We start from the raw sequence: 12198 nt of genomic DNA on the forward strand, positions 1-12198 counted from the left end.
GGGGGAGAGCGGATCCGATCCTGATTAGGGAGTGAAAGGGGCTTACCAGGGACCAAAAGCTCTAGTTCTAGCAGGGCTGAGGAGAGGGCCTTGTCAAGCTTAGCGTCCAGTTTCTTATCAATGAGGTCCTCCATGGACTCCTCCTCGTAGTACTCATCATTTCCCTGATATCCACACACAGTACCCTCCTCTTCCCAGAATTCTGAGTCTGTAAAGGAGGAAAGAATCTTAGATTCCACTCAAGTCCCCAGAGGGAAGCGAAGTGTCTAGCCCAGGAAAGGGCGTCAGTCAGGGGAAGTGCCAGGCGCAGGAGCCGGGAATACTGAAACAAAGTCCGTCAAAAGTCCAGTTCTTGGACCGTTGGAGGGAATAGATTCGACCTGCTTCGTCAGTCGCTGGGAAGCAAGGCTCAAAGTCTCGAGCCTCCGATGTAAACGTGAAGGGAACGCTGCTTGATGTCGGAAACAGCACCTCGGCTCCTGGCCAACTGCGTGATACCCTACTTCAGCCTGGGGCAGAGCGTCGAGTAGGCGCTAAAAGGAACTGCGTGCGTAAACGGCCCCGCGCACGTCCCTGAAGGCGTACATTGGGCCCCAAAGGGCTCCGCAGGTGCCTCCTTCCCCGAGGGAGGGGGCCAAGTCCCTCGTAACCGCGGACCACTCCTCAGGCGATCGCGGGCCAAGCAGCGAAAGGGGAGAGAACGGGGCATACTGGAGCAACACGCGCTCCAGAAACTAATAAGGAAACATGGAGTGGGCCGGAGAGGCCCAGCTCCTGAGTCGGGAAGAGATTGTCGAGGAATCTAGAACCGCTTTAGCGGTATGCGCATACGTTCATACACAAGGATAGAATTACAATGCAAAATCTAAATACAGCATCAATAAGAATAGCCAAATAGAAAATATCCGCCAAAGGCGATACAAAAATCACACATGAGACTTGTAACTGCAATAGTAAAGTATAAAAGAAAAAGAGCACTTATCTGGGCTGCGGAGCAGCAAAGAAAGAGGAGGCCAATTTAGTGTCTCTGTACTTTATATGCTTTGTACTACTGTGATTGGTTATTGTTATGAGAGGCGTGGTTCAAAGCCTCATGGGAAATGTTTTTTATCATTGTACTTTTACTTTCATTGGCTGCTGTTTGTGCAGTAAAGAAATGAGGAAGCATAATCAGAAGCCTCCGGTCCTACCATAGAATCAAAAATCCTGCGATGTATAGAACTAAGTGACACTGAATAGTTTCACCTGAATAGAGCTTACGAGGGGCCAATGAGGGGATAGAAGAATATATTTAAATATAGAGGGTCAAGCTCATAGTATTGTAGTGGTTTTGGAAAAAGGAAGCGTGGCCGCGTTTTTGACGAGGAGAGATCAGCACTCACGGTAAGAGGGGGAGTGTTTTGGAAGGAGAGCAAGAGTAGCTAGATAACGCCACTTTAAACAAAACACCCTAATAAGAGTATTTTCTTGTGTATTTGTTTTCTTTCTTAGAGCAAGTACGAACAGTATTTTTGAGGAAGAGTGAGTTAAATACCATCTCAAAATGGGCAGCAAATACACAACCATTTCGGGCCTCATATACAGGTGAGGTAAGGTTCCCCTAGGGATTATTAAGAAGTGTAGACATGTGTAAATAAAATAGCAAGCTTAAACTAGCCTCTCTCTTAACAGAAACAGCCGCGAGGCGATAGTGAATCTGTCGAATAAAGAACTATTCCCGCATTGCATATTTAAGACATTGAGAAGAAGACATCCCGTAAATGTGGCTTTAAACAGGTATTGAGTAGATAAGAATAGTTACAAGACAATCGGGTTGTCTGCTGTTTAGCTTATTAAGAAATAGTACTAAAATATTTGTTTCCTTTTAGATGAGAGCCTGATTTTAAATGATTTCAATTGGACCGAATTTATCGATAGTACTGTACTCAAGAAAGTGAACACATCAGAAACTTATAGACAAGCTGTTGTGGAAGGTAATGATGTTTTGTCCACTGATAGATCCGTGTCTAGCCTATTTTTAATAAGGAAGAAAAGAATAATAAATGCACTTTAACTTACTCCTAGGAAACCCATAGGGCATGGTTATAAAAACCAAGATATTGTGGATATTGATGAGAAGAAAAACTGAAATGAAATAAGGTAATCTATACATTTATTTCTTGTAAGTGCCTCCAAAGAACAGGCTCTTAGCACAAGCCTGTGAGATTGAATTCATGGTCAGAGGCAGCTGTTTGTTTTTTCTCGCTCCCAACACTAAATTCGACCTTGTGCCACCCTGGATTTAGGAAAATAGCAGATAGATGCAGAGGTGGTTTGTGGGATGGTATAGGGGTGATCAATAGACTAAAGGGATATAGCCCATATATTAAAATGTGAGAAACAAAAATGGTTGTGATAACATTGTATAAACAAGGACAAGAGACAATAGCCCCTAAAGAAAGGTTTGCTAGATAATGAGGACTGTTTAGTCTAGAAAATGTGTAATTGGAAGATGTGAAGATGTTGATATATCTATGTTTTAATAGGAAATGTATAAGGAAATGTGGACCTGAGAGAATGTGCAGTTATAAAATATATGCATGTGCTTACATTGTAAAGGGAATGCATAGAATTGGATAATGTGAGATTGCCTTGTTTTTTAAAACAACTATTCAATTGTGTTTGTCTACAGGAACCAAACGAAAGGGGCAACCAACCAGTGCCCAATAAGAGAGACATATATAACTTTCTTGATAAAGATGGACTAAGATATATACCATCGAAACGTGTCGACGCTTTACTGCACACAATCAGGGGAAATAGCCTATCCTGTAGATATGAAATATTGAGCATATCTAGGAAAAGCTAGGAAATATTGTTAACCCTGATGTGTGATTTTATGACAAAGAATAGTGTCTGTCTTTTGTCTCTCCCTGTGGTTTAGTGTCTATTAATATTTAGCCTAGGCAATTCAAGTGTAGTATTGCTTAGGTTCCAACTTCTTTCAGAATAAAGTGTCTTTGTTAGATTGATGAACTACTGTTGAATGCAAATGTAACATTACTGTATGTGTTTTTAATGGCAATGAATTTTCTTAGGATTGACTGTTATTATGATTAGGATGTTGATTTTAACAAAACAGTAAAATAAATTATAGTACTTACTTACCTTGTAATCATTGGTGTTGGTATTAGGTGTGAATTCTAATACATGGGCTGCAATACTGTTGGAGTAGCACACAGATTGGTTTAAGAAAGTTTTGTCCACTAAGGGATTTCCCCTTTTTTTACTGTCTGAAAGTACTCCAATCCCCGGGTCTGGTTAAAGGGGTCTCTCTCATTCGTTTATATATAGAGGCAGATATATGGCCCAATGCTAAATAAGTACACCTGAAGAAGAAGAAGTAAGCTGAAGAGAAATCAAGGCTGACAACCTCAGCAGAAACAGCACAAACTTTAAAACAACCAAATTCCACCTACTTCTACTGGCCCGACGTAAGCCAACATTTTTATCAGGACTTCACACAAGCCTCTCTCAAGCTGCAGAAGGCTGTCAAAAGCAGACAATCACCAGTCGGACGAGTCTTTTTCAGATTGTGGTTCAGACCCCAGCCAAGCTGGTACCCTGCACATGGAAGGGTGAGTGACAAAGCGCTTGGTAGGTTTTTGCCCTGAGAGCACAAGAGCAAATTGAGCTGCCTAGTGCTGCCTTTCTGGCATCACCCCTCCATGCAAGCCCAATATTTTACTTGACGTCCCAGGGAGCCGTGTTTATTCTAGCTAACATGAGGAAACATCCTTATTACCTTTAGGAATTTTCTCCCATAAATGTTCACCTTCATTATTAATAGTGAATGACATATCAGGGTAAAAAAGACACAATTGAAGAAGTAAGACTTACCCTGCTTCCATTATTTTGTCTAGGAGAGTAACGTGGCACAGATTTGTAGTTCTTAATTTTTCAATCTCCCCCCTGCTCTTCTCTGATCCAACAAGTGTATGAAGTTCCTTTCAAAGACAGTGGAATAAGTGTTTAGAAATACAGTTTGTCAGAGAGGGAATATGCTGCAATAGGAGAAAGTGCCCTCACACACCTGTATGCGTGTCATGCTTCATTATCGGCCAAGCTCCTTGTAGGGCCAGCACTGAAATGCCCAATGGGCACCCACAAGGGGGCACTTTACCGGAGATCTTTTCATAGAACTTTTGGATCATTATATATAGTAAGGAGCTTTTATGCTAGAACTAACCACTCCTGTGCCCCCCTCGCCCCCCACCCTTGATATATCTGCTCTTCTCTGACCCGTGAGCCTTGTGAAAAACACTATTTATGTGTCTTCACAAGTTAACGTTACTTCTGATCTCCAATGTCTTGAGGAATATCCTGATCGTCTCAGAGGATCGTCACCACCTAATCATTGAAGGAGAAGGTAGGTATAACACTAATTGTGTTGCCTTGTATTATATCACTGTTAGTTATGAACGAGCTTTCTGATAACCTGTTATATGTATATGTTTGTATTAGGATGCAGATGAAACAAGGCACATTCTACCAATAACTAACATATATGTACAGGACATATTACGAAGATGGCAATTTCCTTTTCTTTCAAAATTCCTGCCCTACCCCATATTTTTCTCACGTTGGACGACCACATAAAGTTGTGAATATATAGAAGAATAGGACTATATTTTTGGAGCGATTGAGGGATTTTCATCAGAATAGTGCCATTCTGCCACTACCACTTTCAACAGTTATGACAACAAATAAAAAAACCTTGGTATGAAAACCCCATAAATCTACAGCATACCTTTACCTTAAACACACTTGTACTAAACTTTATGTAATTAATCAATACCAGGGAGCCACCCAATAAGAATAACCTAAAACTTTAAAGTATTCTAATTATGTTTCACTGGAATTGTCTTTTGAATTACTTATCAATTCACTTATCTCCTCAATGTCAGATTCCAATGTTTCCTTTTATCTGCTTTTTATAAGAAATATGTATTTCCTCTCCTGGCTTCCATCCTCTGTGAGGAGGATATAATCATTCTGAATCCTAAATCTGAAATCTTTTTTTCTACTGAACTCTGCAGTCCTTTTTTGTTCTAGTCTGATTTATGAAGCTTTCGAAAAGAATACAAAAGGTATTTGTATCTGAATTCAACATCATCTCGCTATACCCAGTTGCATAATTTTTTACCAGTGATGCCATTCAATTTCTTTTCTGCAATGCTCTCTAATTATTACTATGCACTAATCTGATATAACACATTTAACTAAGATTTAGAATAACCATCTTTGTGAGATCTGTGTCTAGCGTTTCCATCCAATGTGACTAATGTCATCCACATAATATAGTGTTAAAATAGATAGACGTATTTCATTTGGATATTTATCTTTTAATTCATTTTGGTGATACCAACACTGTCTCTTCAGTAATGACAAAGATGAATAGTCTTGTGATGTCGGTTTTCTATAAAGTCATTTCTTGTGATGTCACATGCAAATTAGAGGGGCCTCACATCTTCCCTTTCTCCCAGGGCCCCACAACTCCTAGGAGCGGCCCTGCCTGTGCCCAAGGGATCTGCGCACCTCTGTCTGCGCATCTTTAAAGGACCAGGTTCGAGTCTCGGCCTCAGCTCACATCATGCAATTCTGCAAAAAAAAGTAATCTCCCAGAGTCTTTAAAATAAAATCTGCCCTTGTGTGATGTACCTGGTGCTTATGTAAGTATGCGAGTTTGCGCTGTATAAAACTGCAAAAATCAAAATATTATTATTAATAGCATGGAGGAGATAATTGAGATGTATTTGTCATCCTGCGTGTTACATTTGCCAAGGTGATAAACAGTTGCGTCAATATTCCACCAGATGGGGATATAACACAACTTCGAACCCACGTGATTTCTCGGAAAGGATATTCCACATTCACGCGCACGTCAAAGCAGTTGCGCTGAACGGTATTGACTGGCTTTTTTACATAAGAATATTGGCGACTTTGTTGTTGCTGATTTCCAAGTCCGCGCATAACCTTGTGTATCTGCAACTACAACTTCAACATGTGCTTGATACAGAGAACAAACAACACCGTATGAGAGTGAAATTATTGCAATGCAGCTCAGCACAAAGCCCATGAACGATAACGAATGCTATGTGGCATCAGCACCTATAAAAATAAACACAACCCCAGCTTTACTAACGTCAAGCACAGCTTCAAGAGCCAGCAGTGTGTGGAACATTAATGACAAAGAAAAACAGGTGCCAACATAGGATCAAATTTAAGGATGCATGGTTTGTCTTTGTATAACAAGTGTGACAATGCTTAAAAAGCAGTGCTTAAAACGGGCAGGTGCTGTCCGGTACTCCGTACCTACACTTGTTTAATTTGAAAACTAGAGTATCTGGCCTTCTCAGCGCTGCTACAATATATTTAAGGAGAGAGTACTGGCGCTTTTCAGAAGCAAACAGATACTCTCGATAGTGAGTGCCAACACTTGTAAATTTCCATTTAAAGCACTGAGTAAACGTTAATTTTTAAATGAACTATCCATGGGGAGCCTTCTGTGTAGATAATTGTTATGTCTCGAGTATAAAAGTCACACAACATGCTGCTCAGTAGCATTAGCATTGTGGCACACCACTAGACATCATTTAGAGCCACTTCAGCACCACAGCAGTTGCGTGCTCGTCAGAGATGTCCTCAGTTATACCACTATGTGTGCTATATAGCCTGGTAAATACCATAAAAAAGCAGCAACTCTTCAATTTACTGAGCATATAACTGAGAATAACCTCCTTAACAAAATGCGACCTGGTTTCAGAGCTAAACACAGCACCAGATCTGCCACCCTCCATGTTTTAGATGACATCATCCAAATCTTAGATGATGGCAATCCTGCTCACAAGCATTAGTCACTGTAAGAAGCTGGAATGCTAGCTGAAGCCACCTCAAATAATAATCACAATCCTTTTCAATGTATCCATTTGTAAGGGTGAACCACTAAAGCCATTAAATAGACCTTTGCTTAACCCTCTGGTAGTTTGTCACAAACAGCCAGGCTTAATTTAGAGGCAATGTGTAAAATATTTATGCAGCACCTAAACTGTAATAAAGTAAAAAAGCAACGCCAGATAAATCCAAAACGAATTTAGAAAAATAGAGTACATTTTAATAAATAAAATGACACCAAACAACAACATTTTAGAACCGGAGGTATGAATTTTGGTAGTTCGAATTAAAAATAGCACCAAAAAGGACAAAGTACCAATTGAAGTTATCTAGTCATGCTAGACTGGGTCAAAGTCAAAAGTTGAGGCCAACTGTAATGGATTGCCAGTCGGAAACAGAGGACAGGTTTTTCCTCGTGGAAAGTTTTCCTGCGTATTTAGAAACTTTTATGGAGAATAAGTGGTTGTCTACAATTCATCAGTGGGGAAAGCTGCAGGCTGGAACCAAAGTGGATCTCGATGACACTGGGTTAATGAAGAACGGGATCCCCGGTGCAATTGTCGACAAAGACAGGAAAGTTCTGAGTAAGCAAAGTCTGAAGTCTGTGCCCAGAAAGGTCTTGATGTTGGTCAGATGCTGCTCGACATCGGTGCAGATGAAGCACTCTGCATTCAGACTCATAAATGTTTCTGGAAGTCAGATCTCCTTCAGTGGGGCAAACCACTGGGGCAAACCAGCATGTTGAAGCAGACATGCAATTTGACATTCACTGCTGTGGCTTCAACAGCGATCCCTGGTCTCCATTGGTTCTCCAGGCAGAAAGTTCACAAAAAGTTTCTAAGTTCCTCTCTTTGTAGTTTGGGGGACAGGAGGAGGACACTTTAATGCCAGAAGTGATCAGCTGGGCAGGTTCAGGGAGAGATGCCTCTGGAAGCTTGTGTCCCTTTAGTTCAAACAGGTCAACCAGCTGACCGTTGGAATTACATCTGGTGTCCTGGGTTCTAGGCGAACAGGCCTAGTCTTCCTTCAGCATTCAGACAGCAGGGCAGTCCTTCTGATTCTTCACAGGTCCATGATTGTTCTTAGGAGATGTCTGTAGGGTCCACATTAATGCCCAGTGTTACCTGTGGGTGGAGGGCAATGCTCTGTCCACTCCCCTCAAACCAGTTCTGGTCAGCTCCACCCCCTCCCTTTGGGTCTGGAGCCAGCCTGACTAGAGAGACAAAAGGAAAGCAGACCTAGGTGTAAGGGTCATCTGTCTGCGACTTGGTAGGAATCCTTTGAAGCTCAGGAAGGGGCTGAGCAAAGCCCCCACACCAACCTATCAAGAGAGGAATCTCCCTCCGCACACTCCGAGCCATTTGTCCACTGTCTGGGAGCAAGATACATCTCACCACAGAGGAGCTATCAGGAAGCAGGTGACAGCTGGATACTGATAGGAACATGGTAGCTTTCTAAAGGTGTCATTTCTAAAGGTGTCATTTGCAAAATAGTAATATCACTCCCCTCTCCCAGGATGAGGAAGAGGGAAGTGAAAAGGAACAATGGATAAAATCAGGTAATGAAAGAAGGGCAGAAACAACGTGTGGGTGTACCCTGATGGAAGACCAATCATGCCAGACTGTTTGCTTTCTCAATTTGCAAGAATGTACCATGGAGACACTCATGTAGGCAGGGACACTATGATCAGACTATTTAGACAAGGTTGGTATAACCCAAAGTTAAGGGTAGTCACAGAGAGTCTTTGCCAGAGATGTTTAGAATGCCAACAAATAAACCCAGGCAGGAAGACAGTAGTCAGTTGGGGAAAAATTGGAAAGGCAGAAGGATCATTCATAAGATTACAACTCGACTTCGTAGGGCTGCCACCATGCAGGGGAATTAAGTATGTCCTTGTCATAGTCGTTGATTACAAGTTTAGGTTTTCCAGTAACTTAGGAATCAGACAGAGGACCTCATTTTAATAATGAAATACTTCGATTAATCTGTACAGCATTCCCAATTGAACAGCAACTGCACTGTGCATACCGCCCAGAGGCTTCTGGAGTGGTAGAGCAATTGAATGGCACAATCAAGTCAAAATTTGCAAAGGTGTGTGCATTCACATCAATTGATTGACCAGATGCATTGCCTCTTGGCTTGATGGGACTCAGAAATATTCCTGAGAAAAACACAGGATTGAGTGCCCATGAAATTCTCATGGTAAGGGCAATGAGACAAGCATTTATTGCTAGGACATAAATTACTGAATATATCTGATGATCTGATATTAGACTATTGCAAAGGATTGGCTGACCTAGTGCATTCTGTCTCCCACCAGGTTGGAGAAGACGCAGTTGCCAGGCATCCGGATCAGGCGCATGATTTGAATCCTGGAGACTGGGTGGTGGTGAAGTAGCACACCAGAGGGTTGTGCCTAGCACCCAGGTGGGATGATCCACGGCAAGTCATACTGGTCACCAGTACAGCAGTGAAGTATGCAGGTTTGCCCGATTGGATCCATGACAGACACATGAAAAGGGTTCTAGCCCCGGCTGAGAAGGGACCACAACTGACTAAAACAGTTGAGGTTGCTGAAGGTTGTACAGTAGAAGAATCTAGAAGAATAGATTCTGAAGGGACTGACAAAGAACAACCAAGCACAAGTCAGGAGGACTGGATACCAGTGGTCGACATACCTGAGGTGGTAATTAAATAAAGAAGTAGAACAAGATTAGAAAGACAGGAAACTAGTGAGGATCAGATAGGTGTTGAAGAACACGCTCAGGAAAAAGAGAACAAAACTACAGGATACCCTGAGCAGGACCAGACAGGGACAGAAGAACATACTCAGGTACATCAATCCACCAAAAACCCGGAGCAGGGACAGACAGGTGAAGAAGAACATGTTCAGGCGGCAGAAAAACCAATTGTAGTAAGGCCTGAACAGGACCAGTTAGGAGAAGAAGAACAACTTCAGGCTGAAGAAGAACAGATTGAATGAATACCCCAACAGGAACAGATAGAGGAAGAAGAACAAGTTCAGGCTGAAGAAACCACAATAACAAGACCTGAACTAGTACAGATAGAGAGCAGAACTGTAGAAAGGGAAAATCAGATTGTGCCACAACATAACGAAAATAAAAGAGCTCTTGAGAAAGACAAAGAAGGTGAAAGTGCAGTGCAAGTTAAAAGGGTCAGAAAAGGTGATAATTGGCTTTAGGAGGAGTCAAAAGGCTAAAATATCATTTGAGAAAAGTAACTGAAAACCCAGAACAAGTGAATGAGGTTATCAGTCAAACTCAGTCTGTACAGTCAATTACTAAGAACATTCAGAGAAGTCCAAAACTGAACGTTTTGAACAATAAGTTGTATGGTCCTGAATGGACATATGTAATACTTGAAGAATTCCAAAATCTAAATTTAAATGAACAGATAGATGAAGAAATAATTGCAGAACAGATTGACGAAGGGGAAGTGAGACCTCCTTGAAGTGCTAGAGATTCTGATTCATAACTAAAAGAAAAGAAGAGAAATCTTCTTAAGTCAAGATGGCTAAAGACAGGATTACTGAAAGACCAAAACGAAATTATATAAAGAATTGTTGCAGGGTTTGCATATGTAGTATTTTATTAGTGGTCATAGTATGGTTATTTCTAGTAATAGGAGTTCCATATCTTATGATAACGGACAAGAAGAATGACACAGATACTAATGAAAAGACAGCTAACCTGAAAGGAAATAGAGTAGAATTAGAAGCAGCAAATGAGGTAGATTTACATCACACAGCAACAGATAATGACACACCTTTAAACGTATTTACAAAGTTATTATTTCAGTATGTAGACACAATGGAGATTAGTGATAGTGCGTTTGTATGAAATTACCAGCTTCAGTAGCAGAGGGAGTTACCTATCACCATTTACCTTTAACATATGGTATTTCACGTAGCATATTATCAAGTTTATTTTATAGAACAGGAGAACTTCAGTATTATTATTCAAATCTTGATGTAGTGTTTACGGAAATTTGAAGGAATATGAATCCAGTGCTTAGTAGTCTAGATGCACAATTTATGGGTACATTTTTATTAACAATGAAGTCATTAGACATAGTAAAGGCACATAAGGATAATATTACGTGAAGAAGAGAAAGTGTTTTTGAATTTAGTTGAAGAAAGGAGACAGGATTTCCAAAGGAAAACTGACGAACAGAAAACGCTTATACCACCGTGGGCTGAGAAAGAGGGAATTTGTACAGCTAGCAAAGCTCAAGTTGCGATGTTCCTAGACTTTTTTTAGGACAGGGAAAACCTACCTCCATAGATTAAAGACAGACTATAACAATGTATTTATTAGTTCCAGTGAAAATAACCTCCTAATTTTGGGAGGGTGGGGACTAAAAGGGGGAACAGATCCAGTATTTCCTGGAGTTTACTACGTGTGTGGGAATAAAGCTGACTATAAGCGGCCTTCCCTGTGGTACAGGAGTTGCTACATCGGAATAGTATTTCTGAAGATATATCATGTATAAAGAACCACCCGAAATAATGAAAACACTAATGAACTAACATGAAGAAAGAGAGCTAGCTTTTCAGAAATAATAGGTGACATATTTAGTGCATTGATACCTTCAGCGGGGGTTGTTATAAATTCGCATAGAATCTGTCAATTGTCAACAGTAGTTGATTGTCATTCGACTGATACTGCTGGAGTTTTCTTGATGATTAATACGGAAATGGTTGCAATTAGGTCTACGGTTATGCAAAATCGACTTGCACTTGATATATTATTGGCAAAAGAAGGTGGAGTCAGTAAAATGTTGAAAGGGCAACATTGTTGCACTTATATACCAGATAAAAGTAAAGAAATTAGAGGATACATTTGAAATATTACAAAACGTCATGAAAAATTGAAACCACTGGAGGTTGACAATGTATGGGAGAGACTAACAAAGAGTATTTCCTCAATAGGGACTTGGTTTTCCAACCTGGGAAAAAGTGTCTTAGTTCAAGTAGTTCTTCCATTAGTTGGTATAACAATAATAGTATTAACAATAGTAACATGGTGTCAATGTCGCACAAATAAGTTGAGAAGAAGAAGATATGAAATAAATGGAAAGGGAACAAAAAGAAAATATGAAGAGATACACTTAGAAGAAATGAAGGGAAAATGATATGATACAATGAAAGATTTGAAGAATAAAGATGAGAACAAGAAAGAAAAAGGGAAAGAAAATGAGATATGTTAAAGTTGGCATCTGATTGGGATGGGTGATTTTTTGAAG

Source organism: Lissotriton vulgaris, chromosome 3_1 (genome assembly GCF_964263255.1).
Source record: "Lissotriton vulgaris chromosome 3_1, aLisVul1.2, whole genome shotgun sequence".
Lineage (NCBI taxonomy): Eukaryota > Metazoa > Chordata > Amphibia > Caudata > Salamandridae > Lissotriton > Lissotriton vulgaris.